Source organism: Halichoeres trimaculatus, unplaced genomic scaffold (assembly GCF_033239565.1).
Source record: "Halichoeres trimaculatus isolate MK-OKI-2021-1 unplaced genomic scaffold, fHalTri1.1 fHalTri1_scaffold_4, whole genome shotgun sequence".
In the NCBI taxonomy this organism is placed as follows: domain Eukaryota; kingdom Metazoa; phylum Chordata; class Actinopteri; order Labriformes; family Labridae; genus Halichoeres; species Halichoeres trimaculatus.
In genome coordinates, this window is record NW_027437182.1 from 37327226 (window position 1) to 37346851 (window position 19626).

The following is a 19626-nucleotide window of genomic DNA, read 5'->3' on the forward strand; positions in this document are numbered from 1 at the left end:
GACGGCATCAGCTGATCACCTCTGGATCATCTGTCAGTCAGCTCTAACAGCTGTTTGTGTGTCTGCATATGTGTTCAGATCAAGGGCGTCAGCACCTTTTTGAATGTGAGGGGGACATATTTTGGTGGGGGGTCTGGGAGTTCTCCTGCATTCTTGTTCATTTTATCGTGTTTTCAGATTAAAAGTTATCCCTCTCTTTCATTGTTTTTCCTTGTTTTTCCTTGGAGCGGGCATGATCTGCAATTCCTGACTACTATTACGCTCTGGTACAATACAAAGGACTGACTTTTGGTATTTGTTCTCCATTTGATTCAAGGATTATGCCTTTCAAATATTTTATACATGTACTGTTGCACTGGGCATTAGAAGATTTAGAAAACACTAAGCCTCCCAATAAGTCATGTGACATTATTCAGAACTACCTGTCACCTTTCAGCACTTACCTTAGCAACAGAGCTGCCTCCACCGCCCCTGCATGCTGTCCCTGCCTCCACCTTACGCAAGGACGCACCGCGCGCTGAACCCTGGTGCCTTGCACAGCAGTTTCGGATCGGCACCAGGGTTAACAGATGTAATTGTTCACACAGCACGCGCGCGGAAGCACCGCGCAAGGAATGGCTAGCGCTCTGGAGTGCCTCCGCTCCGCTTCTCTCTATTTCTTCCGCGAGCCGCAAGCGCCGCAAGCGCCGCAAGCGCCGCAAGCGCCGCAAGCGCCGCAAGCGCCGCAAGCGCCGCAAGCGCCGCAAGCGCCGCAAGCGCCGCAAGCGCCGCAAGCGCCGCAAGCGCCAGTGGCAGTGATCGGACGGAAAAGTCCGATCACTGCCGAGCTGAGTCGATGTCTGATCACACACACACAGAGCGCAGCAGAAAACGCTTCAACGCACTGAGCATATATATAATTAAAATAAGCCTAATGTAGACTGTTTATATGAAGATTTCTGTAATGTAGCTGGTGATGTTCGATACCACCGATTTCCTTTCCGATCCAATCCTGAGTAAAATTCAGGCTGGCATTGACGATACCGATCCGATACTGATACCTATTGTAAATACATGTAATGCGTCTGGTAAATCTTGAAAGAAATTGAGCACATTTCAAACCCAGTGGTGATTGCTCCAAAACTGCAAGGGAAGCTCAGCTTCCCCTAAAATGTCCCCAAAAAAAGTGGTGATATGTTCTGCTGTGAACATTTCATTGGCAAAATATGCGCTAGAATTCCTTAAACTTTTCTTCAGAACCAGCTACCTATCACAGGTAACTGGCTCAACCACTTTCTCATTCATCTCCACAGCACCTCTGCGCTTTAACACAGTCGAACGCTGAGCGTCTTCTGATTTCAGCAGAGAGGCGTGGAATGGGTTGTTCCACTGTCAAAACTGGACGGTCATTGGATAAACGCTGGGCTTTGTCTCGCCCCCGGACGCTGAGCGTCTCTGGGGGTCTATGAGGCAGTGGGCTGGCCTGGACGCTGGGCTTCTGCATGATGATTGGATGACCTGTCTGAGGCCGAATCCCTTTGTGACTGACAGTGAAATGAGCCAGTCAGTGATCTTGAAGTGTAACCCTCTACCGGAGCATCTTCTCAGTTGTTCTGGACTGATCCAGAGGCTTTATTGATCCCCAGCGAGTTCACCTTTCATAAAAACGACGAGCGTTGTGTTAAAAGATTCTCTCTCTTTTCACCAATGAGCAGCTACAGCTACAGAGCTTCTCCACCTGTCACTCACACTTACAGCCTGTCGTAGTCTCACATAGCAGCTCCAGCTGCTAACAAGCTGACATGGAGGGTAGAATTTAGGTTTAAATGAATAAACAAATTTATGTTGTAGGCTGGAAAAAAATGAGCTTCCCCTCCTTGACTGACCAGCAACCGCCACTGCTTGAAGCATATTACTTGCGCCTGGGCGCGTTGGCGCTTCAGCAGCCCGTGCAGTGGAATTTGCCTGATAGATTACAATGGAAGCTAAGTGCTCCACATTATGTTTTAAGGGCGCGGTGCGGCGCGGCGAGGCGCTGCCCTGCACGGCGCGTGCGTTAGAATTTAGGGGTGAGATTGCTCTGTGACAGGGACACTGAGAGGAGCAGAGCAGCAAAAATATGTGTTTTAATGTTAGTCTCTCAAGTCTCCAATAACACCAGAAAAAGTCAGTAGTCGCAATTAAACAAAAAAAAAATGTCACAAGAGGGGGTTGATTTCTAAATATGGCTCAAAGAAGCTAGGTTGGCAGCACTGCTCCTGCTCAGGGTGTGCTGAAACCGTCACACCAGATCGGGGTGCTCACCTGCTAACATTCTTATGAGAAAAGCTGGCTGAGTTTGGCCATCAACTTAACTGTTTGGTCACTCAAGGAAAAACTCATAATTGTTTAAGTGATGTAGTTTAGTTTATAGCGGATGTTAGAGATTAGGTGTTGGTGAACGATAACCATGCGTGAATGATAAAGCATTCATTAACAGAAGTCTGTGCTTCAGTGTAAGGGGGGCCCCCCACATGAAATTTGCTCAGGGCCTCATAACCGCTTGGGCCAGCTCTGTCTGTAGTTTGTGTTTCATGTCTTGTGATGACGTCTGTTCCAGAGACTAACAGGCATAAAACCCACTGTTTGTATGATTGGTAGAGGAGGCCCAAATGAGATTTTAGAAGACATTTCATGTCTTTTTGTCTTCTTACAGGGATGTATTTGAAATATCAATCCCCTATTTCCATTCAGACATCTAGCTGCATGTAATTGTTTATTTCGTCCACTAGATGTCACAGTTGTGCCATGTAGCATCGCTGGAGGAGCAGAGGTACAAGAGAGATTTCAGAAGACAATTCATGTGTTTTACTGTCTTCTTACAGAGAGTAAATGCTGGAGGAACAGTGAATATGTCAGCTCCCTCTATGTGCCAATCATCACACGTTACACAGACCTTCAAAACATTTTATTTCTCCTATTCACCCCTTGTAGCAAGTGTTTGCAAGTTAAATTTTCTAGGAGGAACTAAAAAAGAATTTTTTCAGAGGCTTCTGATCAAACTTTCTCAAGTCAGAAAAAATTGCCCCTTGATGTGGACTTTTTCCACCATTTCAACCAGGAGATGCAACTTGTTAGAACACTGTCCAGCCAGGTTGAGATGCCTGAGAATATCACCCATGCTTTCACTGAGCTGTTAGCGCTGCACAAAGTCTGATCAGTGAGACCAAGGAGTTGAAAATGCTGACATAGCACGATGCATGTTCACTATCAGGGGGTGTGGCAGGGGCAGTTTCCTGTCAGGAAAGAGTGTGAACTATCAACTGTATTTATGCATTTTTATATAATTTCCGAAAAAAAATCATTTCCGGTAATAAACAAATGCACTGTGAGAATTTGAAGTTAATTGTACTTTTTCTCTAATGGAATAGAACGTCTGCAGCGACTGCAGCTGTAACAAATGTGCACTATGAGACTCTTCACAGCCTTGAAGATGAAGGTCTTCTAGATCCCTCTGACAGCATCCACTTCTTCTGTGACCAACATGTTTTCCTTCCCCATCTGCAAAGGGACCTTGATGTCTTCAGGAAGGGTTGGGATAATCATCCCCTAAGAACAGAACAACTGAGGACAGTGGCACTCCTCCAGAACCACACATATACACCGAACTTGGCACAGGTTCTAAACAAGTACAATTTTCAGGAGCACCTTGTACTGTGTGTTGTAGTTCTGAGTAGCATTGCTCCAGGTATATTTCAAAAAAAGAGAATATCATTAAAAAAAATAGATTTTTTGGTCACTCATTTCTAAATTGTAAATCTATATATGGCATAGACACATTACACATAGAGTGAAATTTTTGAAGCTTTTTTTTTTTTTTTGAAAAGTTGATTATTACATCGATACAAGTGAAAAAAAAACCATTTGACTGAATTTTTTTGTGTTGGTGGTGGTAGTAGGGGGTCGGGGGGCTGCATTAGCTCCCAAGCCCCTACTTGTAGTAAATTCTCAGAACGTAACAATAGACCTTACTAATGTCATTACTTGGATATAAATCACAAAACTTCAATTTTTTAGTATTTCAGTAACAATGGTTTAATAACAGCAATGCACCTGCTATATTCATTTTCCTGCACCATAAGCTAAATGGCTTACCATTGTCACCCATTTCATTCAGCCAAGCCCATCTCCATTTATTTTTTCTTATTTGTCAATTACTGTGACGTCGGTGCCCTCCTCTAACAGTAGTGCGTCCATGTTTGCAAAACCGGAAAAAATATTGACGCAGACTATTGATGCAAACTGAGGCTGTGGCTTAGCGTAGGCTTACGACCTGTAAAACAGGGCCTTACAGACTATTTAATCTCAGCCTCTCTTCAATACTGCCGCCAATTATTGCCGCTCCATTCTGCTAGACCAGGGGTCGGCAAACTTTTGTATGGAAAGAGCCATTTTGCCCTCAATTCCGCCATGGAGAAGTTGTGTGGCCAACATCAGAGAAGGGGTATTTACATGCCTGCCGATCGTCACAGCGGGCTTTACTCACGGTTACGCTGCAAAGAACTGGCACCCACAGGCTCGTAACATACCCCATGGATAATAAAAAATTAAGACAACGTGGCACTTCCTTCGCTACATCACTGGCATGGAGCGACACTGAGCTAAAGAGCAGTATCTGGCTCCAGAACCGCGGGCTGCAGGGACCCGCAAGACGTAGGCGGCTCCAGAGTCTAGACAGTAAATGAGGCTGCTCTTTGTCCTCCATTAAAGTCCGTTACTTTCACAAACAGCGACCATCTCTTCACGCATGCTCTCGAAGCCTCAACCAATTTCTCGCTATCCTTCTCGCTCCAGTCTCAGCCGTCCTTTTCCAATCACGATCCGCCACACTCTCCCTCCTAACCAATCAGTCTTAGTTGTCAAATTTAGAAGTGCTTTCTCTCTCCTCCCATCCTGCTGTCATCCAGCCCGTGGAGTTCGTCCAACCCACCTCCACCCCTCTCACCACCTCTTCAGGATCCTGGCCATTTTCTAATAAATCTTCAATTAAAAGATCATCTCCAAGAAGCATTACTCTTCTCCACCACCACCAGCGTTTGGGCTCCAGGGGAAATCTTCTTTCTTGGGATCATCTTATCCATCCTGGGGCTTCCTGAGATGATTGAACTGAAGACAACCCCAAATGCAGTTGTAACATTTTTGGTGTAGTTACAGTACACTAGGACCAATGTTAGGTTCGACTACTGAAGCAGTGATTGATGTAAAGTGCAATAAATAACTACAGACCAGAAAATAAGTTTGAATTGCCGGCTTGATATGTTTAGTGAATGACAAACAAAAACATTTAACATACAAAAGACATACAATGTTCAATATCAGTTTGAGAAAAAAACGAATTATATTGTTTCCGTTGTGTTCAAGTGATTCAGCTTATCAATACCTTTTTAGAGTTAAACATGTTATTTGGCTTAGAAAAAATATTATTATGTTTTTTCCTAGGTTATTGTGTATTTCAATCTCTAGTTTGATCCTTAAATCCATTTGAGTTAACTCAGTTTTATCCTGAATAAAGTCTAGTTTTTGTTTAAGTTTCAAGATTTAGTTCAAGTTCTGTTAAGTTCCCTTTTTAAAATTTCAACCATTCCTCATTCTGTTTGTACCAACAAAACAATTACATCTTCAATAATGCCATTACATCAACATGTATGGTTAACAAAAACAAGAATATTCAAAATACAAACTCAAAATAATACAGCAAAAGGCTGAACAGTTTGTTGATCACAAATAAACGTCTCTTTGTTCTTAAACGTGATCCTTTGATTTTCCTGAATTGTTAATCCAGTGTCTCTGAGAGTCTTCTGCAGTTTTGCAGGGAGATATGGATAAATCCTACCAGTTTTTGATGAAAACGCACAAAATCAAGCAGAGGGCTTTTGCTTCTGTGCAATGCACAGTTCCAGGGATCCTGGGGTGGCTCGCCATCTTCTATCTCGCACGCGGACTTGAACTCCGGTATTCACTCAGAATTTCCCGATCCAGCCTTAATGGCCCACCATAACATCCAAAACAATATGTGTAAAAATCAAATGATACATCTGGTAGCTTCAAACATAACTAAAAGTCTATTTTTAACTCACTTACTCACACTTAATGAGGTGACGCACTTGCTGTCGTGGTGGCGAGGAAAAACTGGCATCACGGGACACTGAACTCATGCTCAATTTCAGCACCAATTTTACCTTGTATTCACCATTTCAACATAAAAAAAAAAAAATCTGCTACCTAACCTTTCTATTTACATGAAATGACCAATATCATTATCAAAATACGGTGATTTTCCAAGTCAAAAAAGGAAAAAAAAAAAAGTTCCGTTTTTACGAATTTAATTTAATGGAAAGTATTAATGAGCATTTTGACCATGTCACCAACTTTAATGGACAACTAGAAAAGTTGTCTTTTTTATTATTTTTTTATTGCAAAAAAGCATTAAAAAATAATAAAACTAAATATGTCATTAAAAAAATAATGACATATTTAGTTTTCTGTCATTAGTGTTACTACACTTTAGGTTATTATTACAAGATTCATGAATGCAATAAAATGGATCAAAAGACACACATCACAACATCTAGAAATTGATGAAAAAACTATGACATAAAACAGTAATTTTTTGAATTATTTCTTTTTAATATTTAACATTATACTCAATTCCAGTGATGACGTTTGATTGGAGAATATGTGTACTTTTGATAAAAGATAAAATATGCTGATAAAATTACTGAAATTTACGATGGATTAAGTCAAATAATAACATATTTAGATAAAAGTAAAATTGCAATGACATAAGTAACAATAATATCTCAAACAATGTCTAATGTTACATGACCTCCAGATTTTCTCGTAGTAACACCAATGACACAAATGTAACACCAATGACTTTACACTGTATAACAATTAATTTCATTTCATGCATTTCAACTCAGTATTAAGAAAATCTAACTGTTCTCATTCATAGCTGATGAAGGTAAAGATAACAATAAAAAAGAACAGAAAACAGGAAAGAATAGGCCTGAATGACTTAGTCATCTCACAATAACTCACAAAAAAGCCATTGACCTCCATTTTAAAATAGCTAAAGACTCTCATTAAAACAGTCATTAAAAATTCCACATCATGGAGTTAACAAGCATAACGATAAACTTCGAAGAGCTATTTCATCTCTCGGTCATTAGTCCAAACAAACAAGGGCCAACAAACAGGCAGACTGCAGCTCTGAAATAGCTGTAAATTCATATTAGTCATGGAGACTTGCTGATTTTTGATATTTGCTTTTTGTAATGTTTACATGCGAGTTTCTAGGTATCTCCACTTTATCGGATCAATCTCAACAGATCCCCTGTTGATAGGGCAAGGTTCAGGAATAAAACACACAATCTGGCTGTCATCATACCAGTTAACATCCTCCCTTGGGCCAGGCCAGTAAAACTTGTTGATCCATCTGCTAGTTGACAAAAGCAACTGATGTCCCTGTATTTGACTGTTCCAGGAGTGGTAGAAATCACTTGGTGAACATTCATAGTCCCTTTAATAGGGAGGAGAGGGACATTTTGCATCCTTTGAGCCAGTGCTGTCACCTCATCCTCGCCTATAAAAAACAACCTCACAGATGTGCCAGCTTTTTTCACCTTGCTGTAGAATGCCTCTGCATCTTCAATATCCTGACCCTGCCTGGCCAAAGTATCAGCTTGTCTCTTTAGGGCCCCCCCTATGCCATCAGGTGCCCCCTTTCTGTGACTAGCTTCAAAAAAGCTCCAGGTCACATTGTCAAAACCTTCAAGTGATGGCTCTGTAGACAGGAGGAAGAAATTCCCCTTCTTTCTGTACTGTGTGGTAGGACCATCACTGAAAAAGTGCAGATTTGCTGGGTCACTGCTGGGTGCTGTGCTTTTATCATATCTAGCACTGGGTTTAAGTGGGCCCATATGGTTGCAGGATCGTGCTTTCTGCTTGGGGACACTGAGCAAAATGGGACTGGGTTTTGATCCTTAATATATAAGACAACTGTATGAAGAGAAACCTGTTTATGGGACCCACCAAAATGCACAGACTGGATCTCATTAGCAAATTTGCAGTTGTAATTTTCGCTGAAATCCACATGAATGAGACAGTCTTTCACTGTCATCTGTTCGCGGATTAATTTATAGGATTTGTACTGTCACTGTGTGTTGAATATGTATTTTCTGAATCTGGCAAATCTGTCTTGGAACTGAGATACAAGTTCCTCCTCCTTAATGTGAGTGTCTTCTTGACTGTAAAAGAACTTTTCTTCTCTTCCTCGCCTGGTTTTGAATGGCTCACTTTTTCAAGGCACCACTGTGTGACAGTTGTTTCCTCATCAGAGGGATTTCTTAGAAGAGGATACACATTAAGCCAGCACTCTCTGCATTCTCCGTAATGACATTCCTTAGAGTTGTTGCAGACGGTAGAAGCAACCATGTCATCCATATGTGTGTTGCCAAAAAGCCCAAGTTTTTTCAGGGTATGTGTCATGTGCTGCAGGTTTTCATGTGTTCTACATAGGTAAGTGTCTCTGTCTCTTTCAGTGGGTGGAACAACCCAGAAGGGTCTCTTCCTACAGAAGCTAGTGTAGGACAATAACTGACCTTTCTCTGCCACAAATTTTTTAGACAGATTCAAAAGGGAGTCACAGAGCAATCTCCTTTGTTTCTTCAACTTTTGTACTGTGATTGTGTTTTTCTTGCCAGTGGCTTGTCGCCTGACATCATCCCTCAGGTAAAAATCTTTCACTGTATTGTCTACAGCTGATGTCTTATTTCCAGGGCCGTAACCAGAGTTTCAAGATTGGTGAGGTCCAGACTTTGACCCCCCGACCCACACCCTAACCCACGCACACAAACTCACGTTATACATATACATACTTAAAAAAATAGTAAAGGCCCACATTACTTTGCTGTGATATGATCTGTAAATGTGATCGATGCAAATTTAACCCATGAAAGTAAATATATAAATAAACTATGTTTGGTGTTATATTGGTACAGACCAGTCAATGACATCCACTGATTCTTTTATTTAGAGCATTATTAGGTTTTAAAGCCAGAAACTCTAAGCAGATTCTCTCACCTTTTTGACATGTTTTGTAAACAAAACAGTCTGTTTTAAAAAACTAAGACAGTCAGTTCTTGTCATAAAGGCAGCACAGAAAATTCCACATTTGATAGAAAAAATGGAAATGCAAACTAAATCAGTATTGTCAACATATCAATAAAAAATAACTGTTTTAACTAGTGAGCTTTAACTTTTTGAACTTTATGCTTTGAGTATGTTGCCATGGTTACCCAACGGTTATGCCAGTCCAGCACTTTAAACTGGCATCGGGGGAACTGTCATCAGGCAATTTAACCGTGACGTTTTTTACCCAATTTAAAGTAGGTTTAAACCCAGTCTGAATCAGAATTCACACAGACCACGGGATAAAATGAAATGAATTAAATTCTGCTGAAACATCCCGCGGGTAATTGGACCTTGGATCAAACCCCCGGCTTCCTCCTCCTCTTTCTGAAGAGTGATATACTGCTGAGTCAGCACAGACCGAAAATAACGGACCTGTCTGCATGAAGGTTTACAAGACACTGTCAGATCGTGTTGGTCAAAAACACCCGAAGGTCTGGCTTCATTACAGCGGGCTGCTTGTTGGTAAAATAATAAAGAATCTGTCACTCACCTCACTGCGTCGTTCTCTACTTCCTGCTAAGCGCGTTCAAAGTCACTGCGATTACAAGCTTTGTCAGATAACTTCCTGCATGCCGCGGTTTCAAAATAAAAGCTCCCCTGTGTTTATATGTTTGATGCGCCAATTGGGATTAGTTTGTTTTTTTTTTCTCAGAAATTTTTACCGAGGTCCGGACCTCGGCAACCTCATAGCTGGTTACGGCCATGCTTATTTCTGTCGTCTTTGACTTTGTTTTGAATTGACTTCCATTTAAATCTAATTGTCTGTTTACACAGTGCTCTGAATTTGTTTCTTTCTGTTTCTTAACGAGTTTGCCAGTGAAGAGACGGGTATACATGTGACTTTTTTTTTTTTGGTGGCTTTATATCTCTCTTTAATACCTGCAAGCAATGCATAGTGGAAGTTTAATGTTTTTCTGATAGAGGAATCGTTTTTCAAGATTGCTCTTGTTTTCTCTTTGGGACTGTCTGGGTTTGATGTACCTGTAGTCTTCAGTCGATAGAACCTTTTTTTTGTATTTTTCACATTTTCTGTTTTTTTTTCTTGAATTTCTTCTTGCAGTTTTTGTATTTTTCTTTGAAGTTTTTGTGATTTTCTTCTCCATGTCTTCTTCTCTCTGGCTTTATCTCTGTAAAGAAGAAATAAGAGTAAAAGTAAGCCTTTGCATAACATCAGGAAAGCACTCCAGGCATTCAAATTGTTGGACAAAGGATACAATGCAATTCCTTGGCAATATTTTACCTGACTGGTATCAGTGGTAATTCTCTCAAAAGTTTTTGGCCTAAATATTTGGCTAACCTTGATGTTGTGGCAACTTCATCCAGGCTCTCATGTAGGGTCAACACTGTTGCTCTTCTCTGCCTGTGTCTGTGTCTGTGCCTTGCCTGGTTCACTCTCCACTCCTTCCGCTGAACTCTCTTTCCTCTCTCACTTAAATCTTTTATTCCTTTCCTCTTTCCTGTTTCGACATCATGTAAATAAGTTTCCCTTCTCTTTTGTAGATAAATAGCTCTACGTGCAGCATCAGCATCTCGTCTCTGCCTGTACAATCGTTGTCTTTCAGCTGCACTTATTTTTGCCATAGTCTCCCTGTAAATTAGATTAGCACACTCATAATTCTTTATAAAGTCTGAAAATAATATAACTGTGTAAATTTGTATTAAATGTATATTTATTTCTTTATTTAGTTGAGATAATTAATGCTACTGACACACATAGGTCATTGGTGTTACAGGCAGGGGCTGTAACACCAATGACTACAACACCAATGACAAACAGCTATAACATGCAAAATACACAAAATGGTGTCCAAGCTAGCTTAAAGCTAGCATGAGTCAGCATTTTAAAATCTACACATTATGCTCATAAACCATTTTTTTCCATAAAAATATTTCATTGTAGTGCAAATCAAAGTAACACCAACGGCACAACAAAAAGAATCACAAAGAAAAGTGACATTTTGATTGAAAATATCTTACTTTACTCAGTAAAGAGACACTCACCATGTATTGGCATAAATGACTCTTCTTCTTCTTCTTCCTTCTGACCCTGGGAGTTCTCTTACATAGTCTTCACCTTTCAAAATAAAGGTCTGTGATACCAATAACACCAATGACACCAAATCAAAGGACAGATATTCTTTTAAAAATATTTTTATTAATAAGAAGCCAATTAAGTTTTACTTTTGTTCATATATTAAGCCTAGTGATTTTCCACACTAGACTTTTTTTTTTTCACTATAAAGGAAATATTTTTACACTGCCCAATAGCACTGAATCATGGCAGTGGGACAAGTGTTCTTTTAGATACAAAGATAATTAAAACTGAAATTAAAAAAATAGAATTACAAATAAATAAACTGAAATTATCATATTCATTTAAAAAGGTATTGAATTACATGATTTTGGTTTAATGTGGATGAATTTTTTAAACTATAAGGTTTTTGTGTGTTGAAAGAATATATAGCCCATGAGACATGTTTTTATTAACAATACTATACAGATGTGCTTTTACTAACTTGGTTGTACACATGTGCTCATTGTTGGGGTATGTATTGCAGGACACTTGAGGGGGGCTGGGGATTCCTGGGATTTTATGGAGCACCCAGAGTGTAGAGTGACCACAAGTGAAGTTAATGTTTGTACCCAATAATAAACAGAAGTAACTGTGTAACACTAATAACGCAAGTCAGCACGTACATTTTTAGAGTTGAGGTGTTTCAGTCGAAGTGAGGAAGGTAAACAATTAAAGGAAGGAAGGAAGCGAGATTTGTGTGTCTAACAGTTTCTCTACAGATAAGTGAAGGGGGGCTGATCACCCACTTGATGAATGCCAGTCACAGACAGAGCCAGAAGACGGCCAGCAGCCAATCAGAGGGGGACAACACCTGGAGAGCCAATAAGAAGATGACTCAACCTACATTCCTTAGAGAAACTGTTAGTGACTATATATTGGTGCTGAGAGAGAGAGTCAGGGTCAGTCTCATGAACTGTCTCTGCAACATGTAGGGAACAGAGAAATGAGGCTGCACCAGAGATCTCTGTAAATGCATATTCTTGACCTATTGTTAATAAATTTGTGTTCAACTGAGAACCAGGACGCCTCCTGATCCTTCCCCATCAACGAACTGCGCGGAAAGAGGTGAGAGGAGAATGGAGTCAGATTAATAATTTCAAGGTATTTTGGTCAGATTGATAGCATCACATCTCCAACAAGAAGTAGTTTAAGTATTTGAGAAATTTAGAGCTAAGACATCATTTTGAGTGACAAACTATCTGTGAGGTACCCTGTCAGGATCACAGTGTGGGAAACTGACTGAGGTGAACAGTAAAAGATACCCTGTAAGGCAGTGTGAAATGTACCCTGTCAGGATCACAGTGTGGGAAAATTACTGAGCACCCAGTTAGAGGTACCCTGCAAGGCAGTGTGGGAAAACAGTAGAAGTAACACTTAGATGTATGTCATACACCTCACCTCATTTCCATCAGTGTCTAGAATATGCAGGGACATGTTTGTCACCGTATTTTGAGAATGACCCAATGACAAACATCTTCTTACATGAAATAAAATACATTGTTTACACTCACCAAGTCCAGTTCAGTAAGGAACACAAGATGTCACCAAATCTCAGACAGGTTGGAAAAATAAAAATAACTCCTCCAGAGTAACATAATAACTTTTAATGGACCTTCTTTTCTTCCACTTTCTTCTGTTCTGAAGCAGCAGCTCTGCAGAGACTGTCTGCATTTTCGTACCTGAATATTTCTCCCTGGTTCTGAAGCAGTAAAAGACAGAACAAACCCGGCTGGCTGTGGCGAGTCACATGAGTCACTCTGCAACGTGTCCCTTGAAAATAAGAGTCTAAACCATTTTTCACCATAAATAAAATAAAACAAAAATAATGTGAATTTAAAAGTTTTTAACTCTTTAAAATTTCTAAACCAAATTTAACATGATATCATGAAATATATATATATATATATATATATATATATATATATATATATATATATAGATAGATAGATAGATAGATAGATAGATAGATAGATAGATAGATAGATAGATATTATATATATATATTCCCTTTTTTCTCTGTCTTTTTAGAAGTTTAACATGTTAATTCATTTATTTATTTATCACTTACAATGTTTTTTTCCTAAATAGCTTTTTTTATTATTAACAAGCTTTTATTTCATGTGGCTATGTAACCCAGGGTTACACAATACAATTCAACCAGACCCCAGGCTAACAGACAGAAGTCACTAGAGTCCTTTCAACACGACCAACATTATCCAGGTAGCTGCTTTATGGGAATGAAAGCAATATTATCTCCAACTTTACTTCATTATATTTTCAAAGTACAATATAATATATTATGATATAATATAATATAATATAATATAATATAATATAATATAATATAATATAATATAATATATTATGATATAATATAATATAATATAATATAATATAATATAATATAATATAATATAATATATTATGATATAATATAATATAATATAATGTAATCAGCCACTTAAATAAATCTGAATGAATCACTCAACTGAAACTAAACTTATGTAACTATATAAAGTTTGGTTTCAAATAAAAGGTTTGCTCAAATTTACCTGATTGAGATTTCCCCCTTTTTGCATTCAAATTTTAAAAATCCAACTGAACGTTCTGCTCAAATCATTATACTGATGTCATTTTATGAATTAAAGGGCTGGATTTAACATTAATAAAGTGATCTAGAGGAGAAATCAGATTATCAAGATATATATTGTGTATTGAGATATAGTCTACAAATATCAAGATTTTAGATTTTGGCCATATCATGTAGCCCTACTGACATTATAATAATAAAAATAAGCCGAATGTAGACTGTTCGGATGGATATTTCTGTAATGTAGCTTATAATGTTCGATACCACCGATTTCCTTTCTGATCCGATCCTGAGTGACATTCAGGCAGGTTTCAGCAATATCAATACTTCATGTAAATACATGTACCGTGTCTGGTATATCTTGAAAAAAACAAAAGAGCACATTTTAAGACATACCACTAAATTGTATTTGCCAGTACAATATTTAGTTAAATTAATAAATGCTACAATAAATTCACAAGTTTAGCAATACCTAAATCTTTAATTAGTTATTCAATAGTTAAATAAATTAGACAGGCAATAAACTATAATTGATATATCTTATCAATTAATTGTTATTTTTCTATTCATCTTTTATAAAATATAAACTTGACATAACTGTTTTATTGCAATTGTTCTGTGTATTTTAATAACTCCTGGTGTTTGTATTCCACGAAATGATCAATTCTTTAGGGAAGCTTACCTGATCTAATACAGGCTTTTTTGACGATTTGAGATAATCTCCTTGACAAATGTATTATCACCCTAAAAAAACTGATGCAGTTATTCATTGAAGCATGTATTTATTTTGATACTTATATCATAACCAGATCTATTAATTTGGACATTACGAACAGGAAATGGCCAGCACACTACCTTGCCAATGCAGCCAAAGCCTGTGAGGTTCAAATGCAGAGTAAGTCCCAGGTTACTTGAGCTTTTCCGCTCCAATCTTGTCTCTGCCTCTGCCAGTTGGTCACTGTTGTCAGGGAAGTAAATTTGAAGCCTTCACAACTAGGCCCCTCTCCAGCACATCATCCCAGCAAGAGCACATTCCCTGACGGGGAATCGAACCCGGGCCGCGGCGGTGAGAGCGCCGAATCCTAGCCACTAGACCATCAGGGAGCCTTTGGAAGAACCTCTCGACCACTTGGCAGCCAAACTCCTTTGCCTGTCTTGGGCACAGGCAACACTTCTAGAAGGCACGCCTGCTCAAGATCTTCTGTCAAATCTGGCAAGATTTGGCCTATTGTTTTGTCCTTGGGGACATACTATTGCTTTGAATGGACTACGCTATATCCATGTCTAGGAAAGCACACTTAAACTCAGGCCACAATTGCACTTTTTGACACACTGGTTTCACTTAAAGGCAGGTCAGGAAAACATCAACTTGTTTTGCATTCAAGCCACTTCATGTTCAGGCCTGCCAGGGAGGAGGGAGCTTGCAGCTGAGCGTGTGCATGTAGGTAGCAGAGTGAATGTGCGCAACGATGACTGTGCAACGAGGTTCCCCAGCCAGCTCTTAAGCAGCCATTCCCTAACCGGGAATCGAACCCGGGCCGCAGCGGTGAAAGCGCCAAATCCTAGCCACTAGACCATAGGGACATGCACATGGCCAGCAGCAGCCCTGGCCCAGAGAAAAAAGAAAACAGGATTTGTTCTGCAGCTGCACTCAAGTCAATCACACCAGGGAGAAAGTCTGCAAGACTTGTAATGTCATGTGCTGTTTTATGCTTCTCTAAGGAAATGGCCAGCACACTTCCTTGCCAATGCAGCAAAAGCCTGTAATGTTCAAATGCAGAGTAAGTCCCAGGTTACTTGAGCTTTTCCGCTCCAATCTTGTCTCTGCCTCTGCCAGTTGGTCACTGTTGTCAGGGAAGTAAATTTGAAGCCTTCACAACTAGGCCCCTCTCCAGCACATCATCCCAGCAAGAGCACATTCCCTGACCGGGAATCGAACCCGGGCCGCGGCGGTGAGAGCGCCGAATCCTAGCCACTAGACCATCAGGGAGCCTTTGGAAGAACCTCTCGACCACTTGGCAGCCAAGCCCCTTTGCCTGTCTTGGGCACAGGCAACGCTTCTAGAAGGCACGCCTGCTCAAGATCTTCTGTCAAATCTGGCAAGATTTGGCCTATTGTTTTGTCCTTGGGGACATACTATTGCTGTGAATGGACTACGCTATATCCATGTCTAGGAAAGCACACTTAAACTCAGGCCACACATTGCACTTTCTGACACACTGGTTTCACTTAAAGGCAGGTCAGGAAAACATCAACTTGTTTTGCATTCAAGCCACTTCATGTTCAGGCCTGCCAGGGAGGAGGGAGCTTGCAGCTGAGCGTGTGCATGTAGGTAGCAGAGTGAATGTGCGCAACGAGGACTGTGCAACGAGGTTCCTCAGGCAAGCTCTTAAGCAGCCATTCCCTAACCGGTAATCGAACCCAGGCCGCAGCGGTGAAAGCACCGAATCCTAGCCACTAGACCATTAGGGACATGCACATGGCCATTAGCAGCCCTGGCCCAGAGAAAAAAGAAAACAGGATTTGTTCTGCAGCTGCACTCAAGTCAATCACACCAGGGAGAAAGTCTGCAAGACTTGTAATGTCATGTGCCGTTTAATGCTTCTCTAAGGAAATGGCCAGCACACTTCCTTGCCAATGCAGCCTAAGCCTGTGAGGTTCAAACGCAGAGTAAGTCCCAGGTTACTTGAGCTTTTCTGCTCCAATCTTGTCTCTGCCTCTGCCAGTTGGTCACTGTTGTCAGGGAAGTAAATTTGAAGCCTTTACAACTAGGCCCCTCTCCAGCACATCATCACAGCAAGAGCACATTCCCTGACCGGGAATCGAACCCGGGCCGCGGCGGTGAGAGCGCCGAATCCTAGCCACTAGACCATCAGGGAGCCTTTGGAAGAACCTCTCGACCACTTGGCAGCCAAGCCCCTTTGCCAGACTTGGGCACAGGCAACGCTTCTAGAAGGCACGCCTGCTCAAGATCTTCTGTCAAATCTGGCAAGATTTGGCCTATTGTTTGGCCTTGGGGACATACTATTGCTGTGAATGGACTACGCTATATCCATGTCTAGGAAAGCACACTTAAACTCAGGCCACACATTGAACTTTCTGACACACTGGTTTCACCTAAAGGCAGGTCAGGAAAACATCAACTTGTTTTACTCTCAAGCTTAATGTTCAGGCCTGCCAGGGAGGAGGGAGCTTGCAGCTGAGCGTGTGCATGTAGGTAGCAGAGTGAATGTGCGCAACGAGGACTGTGCAACGAGGTGCCCCAGCCAGCTCTTAAGCAGCCATTCCCTAACCGGGAATCGAACCCGGGCCGCAGCAGTGAAAGCGCCAAATCCTAGCCACTAGACCATTAGGGACATGCACATGGCCAGCAGCAGCCCTGGCCCAGAGAAAAAAGAAAACAGGATTTGTTCTGCAGCTGCACTCAAGTCAATCACACCAGGGAAGAGTCTGCAAGACTTGTAATGTCATGTGCCGTTTTGTGCTTCTCTAAGGAAATGGCCAGCACACTTCCTTGACAATGCAGCCAAAGCCTGTGAGGTTCAAATGCAGAGTAAGTCCCAGGTTACTTGAGCTTTTCCGCTCCAATCTTGTCTCTGCTTCTGCCAGTTGGTCACTGTTGTCAGGGAAGTAAATTTGAAGCCTTCACAACTAGGCCCCTCTCCAGCACATCATCCCAGCAAGAGCACATTCCCTGACCGGGAATCGAACCCGGGCCGCGGCGGTGAGAGCGCCGAATCCTAGCCACTAGACCATCAGGGAGCCTTTGGAAGAACCTCTCGACCACTTGGCAGCCAAACTCCTTTGCCTGTCTTGGGCACAGGCAACGCTTCTAGAAGGCACGCCTGCTCAAGATCTTCTGTCAAATCTGGAAAGATTTGGCCTATTGTTTTGTCCTTGGGGACATACTATTGCTTTGAATGGACTACGCTATATCCATGTCTAGGAAAGCACACTTAAACTCAGGCCACACATTGCACTTTTTGACACACTGGTTTCACCTAAAGGCAGGTCAGGAAAACATCAACTTGTTTTGCATTCAAGCCACTTCAAGTTCAGGCCTGCCAGGGAGGAGGGAGCTTGCAGCTGAGCGTGTGCATGTAGGTAGCAGAGTGAATGTGCGCAACGATGACTGTGCAACGAGGTTCCCCAGCCAGCTCTTAAGCAGCCATTCCCTAACCGTGAAATCAAACCCGGGCCGCGGCGGTGAAAGCGCCGAATCCTAGCCACTAGACCATTAGGGACATGCACATGGCCAGCAGCAGCCCTGGCCCAGAGAAAAAAGTAAACAGGATTTGTTCTGCAGCTGCACTCAAGTCAATCACACCAGGGAGAAAGTCTGCAAGACTTGTAATGTCATGTGCCGTTTTATGCTTCTCTAAGGAAATGGCCAGCACACTTCCTTGCCAATGCAGCCAAAGCCTGTAATGTTCAAATGCAGAGTAAGTCCCAGGTTACTTGAGCTTTTCCGCTCCAGTCTTGTCTCTGCCTCTGCCAGTTGGTCACTGTTGTCAGGGAAGTATATTTGAAGCCTTCACAACTAGGCCCCTCTCCAGCACATCATCCCAGCAAGAGCACATTCCCTGACCGGGAATCGAACCCGGGCCGCGGCGGTGAGAGCGCCGAATCCTAGCCACTAGACCATCAGGGAGCCTTTGGAAGAACCTCTCGACCACTTGGCAGCCAAGCCCCTTTGCAAGACTTGGGCACAGGCAACGCTTCTAGAAGGCACGCCTGCTCAAGATCTTCTGTCAAATCTGGCAAGATTTGGCCTATTGTTTTGTCCTTGGGGACATACTATTGCTGTGAATGGACTACGCTATATCCATGTCTAGGAAAGCACACTTAAACTCAGGCCACACATTGCACTTTCTGACACACTGGTTTCACTTAAAGGCAGGTCAGGAAAAAATCAACTTGTTTTGCTCTCAAGCTTCATGTTCAGGCCTGCCAGGGAGGAGGGAGCTTGCAGCTGAGCGTGTGCATGTAGGTAGCAGAGTGAATGTGCGCAACGAGGACTGTGCAACGAGGTGCCCCAGGCCAGCTCTTAAGCAGCCATTCCCTAACCGGGAATCAAACCCGGGCCGCAGCGGTGAAAGCGCCAAATCCTAGCCACTAGACCATTAGGGACATGCACATGACCAGCAGCAGCCCTGGCCCAGAGAAAAAAGAAAAAAGGTTGTTCTGCAGCTGCACTCAAGTCAATCACACCAGGGAGAAAGTCTGCAAGACTTGTAATGTCATGTGCCGTTTTGTGCTTCTCTAAGGAAATGGCCAGCACACTTCCTTGCCAAAGCAGCCAAAGCCTGTGAGGTTCAAATGCAGAGTAAGTCCCAGGTTACTTGAGCTTTTCCGCTCCAATCTTGTCTCTGCCTCTGCCAGTTGGTCACTGTTGTCAGGGAAGTAAATTTGAAGCCTTCACAACTAGGCCCCTCTCCAGCACATCATCCCAGCAAGAGCACATTCCCTGACCGGGAATCGAACCCGGGCCGCGGCGGTGAGAGCGCCGAATCCTAGCCACTAGACCATCAGGGAGCCTTTGGAAGAACCTCTCGACCACTTGGCAGCCAAGCCCCTTTGCCTGTCTTGGGCACAGGCAACACTTCTAGAAGGCACGCCTGCTCAAGATCTTCTGTCAAATCTGGCAAGATTTGGCCTATTGTTTTGTCCTTGGGGACATACTATTGCTTTGAATGGACTACGCTATATCCATGTCTAGGAAAGCACACTTAAACTCAGGCCACACATT

The 19626-nt window shown here is 41.8% G+C and overlaps 8 non-coding genes across 8 annotated transcripts; all 8 read right to left on the reverse strand.

Annotated features, from left to right (window-relative positions):
* Window positions 1–14909: 14909 nt before the first annotated feature.
* trnae-cuc (transfer RNA glutamic acid (anticodon CUC)) lies at window positions 14910–14981 on the reverse strand. The gene has a single exon. It is a non-coding gene; the product is annotated as a tRNA-Glu (tRNA).
* Window positions 14982–15795: 814 nt separating this feature from the next.
* Window positions 15796–15867, reverse strand: trnae-cuc (transfer RNA glutamic acid (anticodon CUC)). Its single transcript has one exon. It is a non-coding gene; the product is annotated as a tRNA-Glu (tRNA).
* An 817-nt stretch (window positions 15868–16684) lies between these two features.
* On the reverse strand, window positions 16685–16756 carry trnae-cuc (transfer RNA glutamic acid (anticodon CUC)). Its single transcript has one exon. It is a non-coding gene; the product is annotated as a tRNA-Glu (tRNA).
* Window positions 16757–17161: 405 nt separating this feature from the next.
* On the reverse strand, window positions 17162–17233 carry trnae-uuc (transfer RNA glutamic acid (anticodon UUC)). Its single transcript has one exon. It is a non-coding gene; the product is annotated as a tRNA-Glu (tRNA).
* A 334-nt stretch (window positions 17234–17567) lies between these two features.
* trnae-cuc (transfer RNA glutamic acid (anticodon CUC)) lies at window positions 17568–17639 on the reverse strand. Its single transcript has one exon. It is a non-coding gene; the product is annotated as a tRNA-Glu (tRNA).
* Window positions 17640–18456: 817 nt separating this feature from the next.
* trnae-cuc (transfer RNA glutamic acid (anticodon CUC)) lies at window positions 18457–18528 on the reverse strand. Its single transcript has one exon. It is a non-coding gene; the product is annotated as a tRNA-Glu (tRNA).
* A 407-nt stretch (window positions 18529–18935) lies between these two features.
* On the reverse strand, window positions 18936–19007 carry trnae-uuc (transfer RNA glutamic acid (anticodon UUC)). Its single transcript has one exon. It is a non-coding gene; the product is annotated as a tRNA-Glu (tRNA).
* Window positions 19008–19340: 333 nt separating this feature from the next.
* Window positions 19341–19412, reverse strand: trnae-cuc (transfer RNA glutamic acid (anticodon CUC)). Its single transcript has one exon. It is a non-coding gene; the product is annotated as a tRNA-Glu (tRNA).
* Window positions 19413–19626: the final 214 nt, after the last annotated feature.